Below are 8,697 nucleotides of genomic sequence, written 5' to 3' on the forward strand. Positions count from 1 at the left end.
AGAAGCAGATGTTTGGTAATTTGTTGACGAAACATTTGATGATCTGTGGTCCATTGTGGATGGGCTGAAGACTCTAGTCCAGCCTTTCTCAACCTTTTTACCCCCAAAGGAACCCTTGAAATCATTTTCTGGTCTCAGGGAACTCCTGATAAGAGTTACTGTATCTACAGCTGCACATTGGTGGGATGGTCAATGGTAAGAATACTCTTAAATTTGAGGTCAGCGGGAAGAATCCCCCCACTTACAGATAGCTAAAAAGATCATTTTGAGGTCAGTGGGAACTTGCCTTAGAGGCAGAGATTGCTTATTGCTCAAGGAACCCCCTAGGAACCTTTGGAGGAACCATAGGTTTCCCCAGAACCCTTATTGGGAAAGGATGCCTAAGACAAAAAGAAAAATTAAAGATGGATCAAAGGCCAGTCTTGCTCTCAAGCATCTGTACGATCCATACAAAAGATTATCAAAAAGACCTGTTCACAATAAGTTTCAAGCTCACAGTGTCAAAGAGCAAGTAAAGTATTCCTGTTTAATTGTACTTACAGGTAAGCCTATAGTAAGGCTTACCTGTAGCTACTGTAAATATCTCCCTTCTCGGCCTTTTGGCTAGGATCAAGTGTAGTATCTGTTCTTATCAGTTGCCAAAGGAGGCGCTGTTCCATCCCTAATAGAGAGGGTTTGGGCAGCGCTCTCCGATGGCGTAATTAGCATCCGGAAGGACGGTTTCGGTGGGGGCCACGTCATGCCGCCGACAGAAAACTGGGGGCCGATGCATGGTCGTGTCTGAGCCGTCTGGAAGGATGCTCCTGGTGAGGATGGGTGCTGCCTGGTCTGATCCAGAGGGTCGAGTACCTGGCCTTCTGGCCTGGATTGGGGTAGTTCTAGCCCTGGACAGTTTTTCGGGAAGGAAAACCGGCTGCTCCCTACGCTGGGGGGGGGGAGCGGTTAGTACTTCCTGATTGTAATTAGGAAGGAGTGACGGGAGCGACGGTGGAGCCTGATGGTAAAGGGCTCTCACCAAGCTCCCTGATCTTCATGCCTTCCTGTCTGGGGTGGGGGCTGCTGTGGTCTGGACCATGGGTCAGGGCGGTCTTGAAAGCCTATGGAGTATGTGCCCCTGGAGTAGCAGTCCAGGGGTGCCTAAGAATCACTGTGAGTGAGGGTCACTTTGATTTTGGGCACCACGGTCACTGCACCATAACACGCTTTTTTAGCACCTGCCTCTTGGGCCGGGCCTTTTGGCTGGGACCAGAGGAATTTTTTATTCCTGGCCGGAGGGCCTGGTCATTGTTTCACACAACGACCACCTTTTCACTCTCCTATCCACTATCCCTTCCCCACTTTTTATTTATTTTTCAGTGTGTGTTTGTCACGTCTTGTTTTGTCACTTTGCACGTTTGCTGTGATGAGTAGGGTCACAGGTTCTGGGGCCTGTCCTGAAAGTCTGGGGAGGTGGTGGACAAACCTTAGTTTGCCCTCTTCCTTAGGGTTGGGGGTCTCCCTTCGGGGGAGCCTCACCTAGTATTTGGGTGGGTCTGTCTCGGCAGACCTTCCAAAGAACGGGGTCTGACTGGTTTCGGCCAGGAAGACCAAGTTTTAGGTGTCCTTGTCCCTGTCAGGAGCCTAACGCCCGGGGGATTCAGGACAAGGTCCTCTGATTTTAGAGGACTTGTGTACCCGTCTGCACTTTTTTGTGTCACTCTTTATGTGTGTGCACATTTTTTATGCACCGGGAGAAGTTTTTGAGTGTGTTTTGCATGCCACAGGCTTTCAATAAAAAAAAAAATAAAATAATGTAAATATCTCCCAAACTTGCACCGTTTAGAAGATATTTACTATATACGTTGCCGCTGACGTCATCGGCGCATGCGCAGTGAAGGAATGACCAATCGTGCCATTTCTTCAGGGCCCTCTGCCATGACCTGCAGCACCCGTATGCATGCGTGGGAGTGACGTCATTGCGGTTTTGGCCAATCACAGCGCCGAAGCCCACAAACCCAGAAGAAACAGAAGGAACCAAAAGAAGGGGAAAATGTCAGTGGTATCAGCGGTGTGCGGGCGCCGCTGAAACAGCTTTGTTCTAAGGTAAGTATTTCATAATGAGCTAGTATGCGATTATGCCTTTGTCTTACGGGTTTTTTTTGTTCTTTTTGTAGAGTTTACAACCTCTTTAGGGAGAAGCAGATATTTGGTAAGTTGTTGATGAAATATCTGATGAACTGCGGTCCGTTGTGGATGAGCTGAAGACTCTAGTTCAGCCTTTCTCAACCTTTTTATCACCAAAGGAACCCTTGAAAGAATTTTCTGGTCCTAGGGAACCACTGATAAGAATTACTATAAAAGATCATTGGGAAGTCAGTGAGAACTTACCTGAGAAGCAGAAATTGCTCAAGGAACCCCCAGCAACCTTTGGCTGAACCATAGGGTTCCCCAAAACTCTCATTGGGAAAGGTTGCTTTCAGGCATGTACTGGCCATCGGGACTACCAGGAGTTTCCCGGTGGGCCGATGGCTCAGTGGGCCACTCTGATGTAAGGGGGCTGGTGATGGGCCACTCTGATGTAAGGGGGCTGGTGATGGGACACTCTGATGTAAGGGGGCTGGTGATGGGACACTCTGATGTAAGGGGGCTGGTGATGGGACACTCTGATGTAAGGGGGTGCTGATGGGACACTCTGATGTAAGGGAGCTGCTGATGGGACACTCTGATATAAGGGGGTGCTGATGGGACACTCTGATGTAAGGGGGCTGGCGATGGGCCACTCTGATGTAAGGGGGCTGGTGATGGGACACTCTGATTTAAGGGGGTGCTGATGGGACACTCTGATGTAAGGGAGCTGCTGATGGGACACTCTGATATAAGGGGGCTGGTGATGGGACACTCTGATGTAAGGGGGCTGCTGATGGGACACTCTGATATAAGGGGGCTGGTGATGGGACACTCTGATGTAAGGGGGCTGCTGATGGGACACTGTGATATAAGGGGGTGCTGATGGGACACTCTGATGTAAGGGGGCTGGTGATGGGACACTCTGATGTAAGGGGGTGCTGATGGGACACTCTGATGTAAGGGAGCTGCTGATGGGACACTCTGATATAAGGGGGCTGGTGATGGGACACTCTGATGTAAGGGGGCTGCTGATGGGACACTCTGATATAAGGGGGCTGGTGATGGGACACTCTGATGTAAGGGGGTGCTGATGGGACACTCTGATATAAGGGGGTGCTGATGGGACACTCTGATGTAAGGGGTGCAGATGGGACACTCTGATGTAAGGGGGCTGCTGATGGGACACTCTGATGTAAGGGGTGCAGATGGGACACTCTGATGTAAGGGGGCGGGTGATAGGACACTGTAATGTAAGGGGGCGGGTGATGGGACACTCTGATGTAAGGGAGTGCTGATGGGACACTCAAAATGTAAGTGGGCTGGTCTGGATGAAGTCCAGGGCGAAATTTCTGCCCCAGTCCAGCCCTGGTTGCTTTAGACAAAAGAGAAAAATTAAAGATGGATCAAAAGACCAGTCTTGCTCTCAAATATCTTTACAATCCATAGACAAGACAAGCAAAAGGGAGAAGGCCCATTCACGATGAGGTTTAATCTCATATTGTCAACGCCTTTTAGAAGAAGCAGACGTTTGGTAATTTGTTGACGAAACATCTGATGATCTGTGGTCCATTGTTGATGGGCTGAAGACTCTAGTCCACCCTTTCTCAGCCTTTTTTTTTACCATCAAAGGAACCCTTGCAATAATTTTATGGTCTCAGGGAAAATGATAAAAAATTACTGCATCTACTACTGCAGATTGGTGGGATGGTCCATGGTAAGGATACGCCTTCATTTGAGATCAGTGGGAAGAATACTCCTTTATTTGAGTTCGGGGGGAAGAATTTGAGTTCAGGGGGAAGAATTCCCCACTTACAGATAGCTAAAAAGATCATTATGATCAGTGGGAACTTTCTCAACCTTTTTTTTTTTTCCACCAAAGGAACCCTTGAAATAATTGTACTGGTCTCAGGGAACCCCTAATAAAATGAATCCTTGGGGATCAGTGGGGAAAAGGGCCCCCTTACCGTAGCAGTCAGAATTCCACCCTTGAAGACAGTTTACAGATCTTTGGAGTCATACCGCTGACTTTGCCAAGTGGCGTTGAACCATACGGCAACCATAAGATAGGAACAGGGGTGGACTGACCATTGGGCCACTCGGGCACTGCCCGAGGGCCCCATGCCACTAGGGGGCCCCATCAGGGTTGCCAGCCTCAGTAAAACCAGGGGCAGTATGTAAAAATTTGTGTTTTTTTTACATCTGTCTCTGAAATGTCCCTTACCGACATCCTTTTGGTCTAAAAACCCAGAGATTATAGCTGCCCCACCTCTCCAGTAGCTTCTCAGCCAATAGAAACATGTTTGTGTATACTGTGTGATTGTATACTATGTGTGTGTGTATTTGTGTATACTGTGTGGCCCCATAATCTCTGATTGGCTGGGGGCCCCATGAGTTGTCAGTCCACCCCTGGATAGGAAGTCAGTCAGCTACAGCTCAAGAAACCCCTAGGAACCCCTGAAGGAAATATAGGGTTCCACAGCACCCTGGTTGAGAATAGGTGCCCTAGTCCAATGTAAAAGGGTATTTCTTTAGCTTCTTAAAGGCACAGTCCAACCAAGCATGAAAAGTTTGCAAATTCTACTGTCAAATAGCCTTTGATGTGCGTTTAATGTGGAATTCCACCCAAAACTTCTTTCATATAAGGTAGGGAATTGTTAGAACCCCTCTGGATTTTATAGCTGTCTGTGTCATCATTTTCTAGCTTCCCCCAGAGGTTTAGGAACATCTCCCTGATGTATCTAATAGTAGTAGTTACATTCAACTGGACTTGTTCTGTAATGTTGAAGATATTTCAAAACTTTCAGTTCTAAAGAAGTAGCTTGGATAAGCTTGGATAAGCTATAAAACGTCTTCAACATTATAGAACAAGTCCCACTGAATGACTAACTGCTACTAGACATGGTGGGCTTGATTTACTAAGACTGCAAAGTGCACAATCCGGTGTAGCTGTGCATGGTAGCCAATCAGCTTCTACCTTCAGCTTGTTCAATTAAGCTTTGACAAAAAAAAAAAAAAATTGAAAGCTGATTGGCAATGGTTTCTATGGAGAGCTGCAGGGCCGTCTTTAAGGCAGGGCAAAAGGGCAGCTGCCCTGGGCCCTGTCATTGTTGTGGCGCCCCAAAGCAGCTGCTTCATACTTGCCAACTATCCCAGTGAAAATTCCCTTGTCCCTTGAAGTTTTAGTCCTGTGCCGTGTCCCAATATCTGTGTGAAGTGCTGCTACTAATGCTGCCCAGCTCTGTCCTATTGTTGTGTACAGATGACTCACCTGCAGACCCTGTGTTTACATGTAAATAACCGGCATTTATATGTTAATAGTGGCGGCATTAGTAAGTAAATAGATGCGGCTGGCAGCGTTGATATGTAAATAAAGGCAGCATTCATATGTATATCATGCTCCCCTGCAGTGAGGAGATAATGTGCTGTAACCTCTAGCAACCAGTCAGTGAGCCGTAATGTGTGCTGTAACCTTTAGCAACCAGTCATTAAGCAGTAATGATATGCTGTAACCGCTGGCAACCAATCGCAATTGCTGCCTGATCTGATAAAGTAAACTGTTTTTAAGTCCAGCTGCTATTTATTGTATGTCTCAGAGCAGGTGGAGTGCAAAACTGCATGGAAGAGGGGGCCCAAGAAATTTTTTGCCCGGGGGCCAATCAATATTAAAGACGGCCCTGGAGAGCTGCACCAGTTTTAGTAAATCAACCCCACCATAACCTGAATAACAGAGAACCTTCACAAACATCGAAAGTCGTTCTGAGAAAGGGAGCCTACACCACATAGTCATGCTAGAAGCACTGTAAAAAGCCTTCTGAATGTGTCTGCAGAAGAAACGGTGAACTTTTTGATGTGAGAACAGCTGCGGCGTTGCCTGAGAAGCGCCAATTGCTTGCTGATTGATTTTATTTGTTGCCTGGGGTTACCGAAGTATCAGAAAGGAGGGCTCGGGGGGGAAAAAAAAAATCACCCGATGCCCCATTATCCCAAGTGTAATATGGAAGTGATAACAGACGGAAAAGAGCAGAAACAAACCCCATTCCAGCCGCTTGTTTAATGTCACAGCCTCGCACACCGGGCTGGTTCAACCACCTTGTCCTGTCTGTCATCTGTGCAAAACAGTCCTGGGGGGTTTTCTTTAGAACCTGCCGAACAGTCCTGATGTAATTAGCGATATTTGGAATGATAGGAACCTGCAGTGCTCCAGGGGCTCACACTACGCATTGCTGAGCAAAGCCTTTTTTACTGCCTGCGGAGAGAATCCACTTGAAATCAGAGATCATTGTATAATGCTTACATTTTTTTTATTTTTTTTGCAGGGTGCAGGGTGACTTTGGCGTACAGCTTACAGGTGACTGTACACCAATGGATCTCTCGTGGAGCAAACATTTCACCATTCACACTTGTACCAACTTTGGAGTGCAACGTCGGATGGGCGCAACTTGGTTACGACTTTGGCTTTGACCAGTGATAATGGACAACTGTTGCATTGCATGACATTCAGGTACGACTTCCATGCAAATTTTGAGGGTTACCATTGAAGTCTATGGCCCTCAATTTGCATGAAAGTTTGACTAAAGTGGTCGCGTGAACTACTTTGAAGTCGCTCATATAAGAATTGCTATCAATGGAAATGATGGGGAACGACTTGTCATGCTGCTTTGATGTCCAAAGTTGCAAAAGTGTGAATGGAGACTTAAGGAAGCAGACTGACCGTGAACATGGGGGGGGGGGGGGGGTGCTCTGTGAAATCCAGTTGTGGGTTTGAGTGGACTTTTGATTTGGTTTCCTTGAACTCCCCTGTATATATATCACAGATTTTGCAAATTACACTCAATACCATGTGCCAGAGCAAGGATCTGAACCCATGCCCTCCGCTGCATCTGTTAGAAACTCTCCTTGCTGAGCCACGTGAGATGCTGGACAGTATCCTATCTGAACCTTTGGATAATCTCGTCTTGTAACTTGTTTCTTATGAACCTTGAACCCTTTGCTCCTCCCATGAACTTCCTATTTAAGCCATGCCTTTGCACTTCCTATTTGCCAGATTATTGTGCTCTCTTCAGCTGATATCTTGCTCCTTTGCATACCTGCAGCTGTCCTTATCTACACTACTGCTCGTTACCGACTTTTGGGTTTTTCCTCAACTACGCTTCTGCCTGATCCCAACCTGCGATTACTTGTCACTGATCTTTGGCTTGTTTACTGACTACGCTTCTGCTTGATCCCTACCTGCTCTACCTGCTACTGGACCCTGGCTTGTTTACCTCCTGGTGAGGGTATCCTGAGGACTGCAACCTGGTACTAAAACGTTTCCACCTTTTGGAGCTCCGGTGAATACTGGTTAGTGCTTAGACCTTGTCCTTGAGCCCGCGTCATCTACCTGCTTGTGCACTTATTCTGCTGGTCGGTCTGAGACTCTACTGCTATAGCTACTGGTCTCCTAGCCTGACCCCTGACCTTGACTCTGTGCCATTGCTTGCTAATGTATATGAGCAGAAGCCACACAGAAATTACTTATTTTTTTCCAAATTGTAGATTTCTGTGTGCACTAGTTAGTACACCTACTTTTTTTTTGCTGTTCTCCAAACTGGAAAATGGAGTAAGCTTTAAAATGGCTGAATGAATGATGTTAACAAGTTTGTGAAGCCATACAAACAGTAGTTCATAGGAGCAATATCCCTTTTGCTCATTCAGAGTACTAGGTGACAGCATAACACACTCTGTATAAGTAAGAGAAACTAAAGAAAAGTCCAGCCTAAACCTAATTTTGCCCTACCTCCCCCTAACACCTATGCTGACTAATTTATGTATGTGTATTCAGCCTACTATGGTCTGGACACGTGATCAGGCTTCCCTGTGTCAGCCAGCAGCAGCTGCATGGGAGAGGAGGGAACACTGACTTCAAGAACTCCTAGCCATTGTCAAGCATTCTCTCCTTTCCTCTGAAGCCAACACTGACTGACACTGGGGATCACCTGACTGGACCAGGTAAGTTTCTAGGTCTTTTTTTTTACACAGGTTAGTCAGCATAGGTGTTAGGAGAGAGATACATTTTTAAGACTAGTTAGATTTAGGCTGGAATTCTACTTTAAGTAACCAGTATACTATGCAACAGCTACTTGCGCTTATCCTCCCAGACAGCACCCCTCATAGTGAAATCCAGGGTAAGTCTGGTAGCAGACGAACAGCTGGAGGGATCTCAGGGCTGGTAAAACAGGCAAGCGGCTGGAGGAGCCTCAGGGCTGGTAACACAGGCAATTGGCTGGAGGAGCCTCACGACTGGTAACACAGGCAAGCGACTGGAGAAGCTTTAGGGCTGGTAACACAGGCAAGCGGCTGGAGGAGCCTCAGGGCTGGTAACAAGGGCATTTGGCTGGAGGAGCCTCAGGGCTGGTAATACAGGCAAGTGGCTGAAGGAGCCTCAGGACTGGTAACACAGGCAAGTGGCTGGAGAGGCCTCAGGACTTTTTACACAGGTAAGGGGCTGGAGGAGCCTCAGGGCTGGTAACAAGGGCATTTGGCTGGAGGAGCCTCAGGGCTGGTAATACAGGCAAGTGGCTGATGAAGCCTCAGGACTGGTGACACAGGCAA

The 8,697-nt window shown here is 47.3% G+C and overlaps 1 pseudogene; it reads left to right on the forward strand.

Annotated features, from left to right (window-relative positions):
- Positions 1–583: 583 nt before the first annotated feature.
- LOC143937541 (U2 spliceosomal RNA) lies at positions 584–688 on the forward strand (annotated as a pseudogene).
- The last annotated feature ends 8,009 nt before the right edge of the window (positions 689–8,697 follow it).

The sequence above is a fragment of the Lithobates pipiens genome, unplaced genomic scaffold, assembly GCF_037356315.1.
Source record: "Lithobates pipiens isolate NorthernLeopardFrog02 unplaced genomic scaffold, aLitPip1_a1.2 Scaffold_28, whole genome shotgun sequence".
Taxonomy (NCBI): Eukaryota; Metazoa; Chordata; class Amphibia; order Anura; family Ranidae; genus Lithobates; species Lithobates pipiens.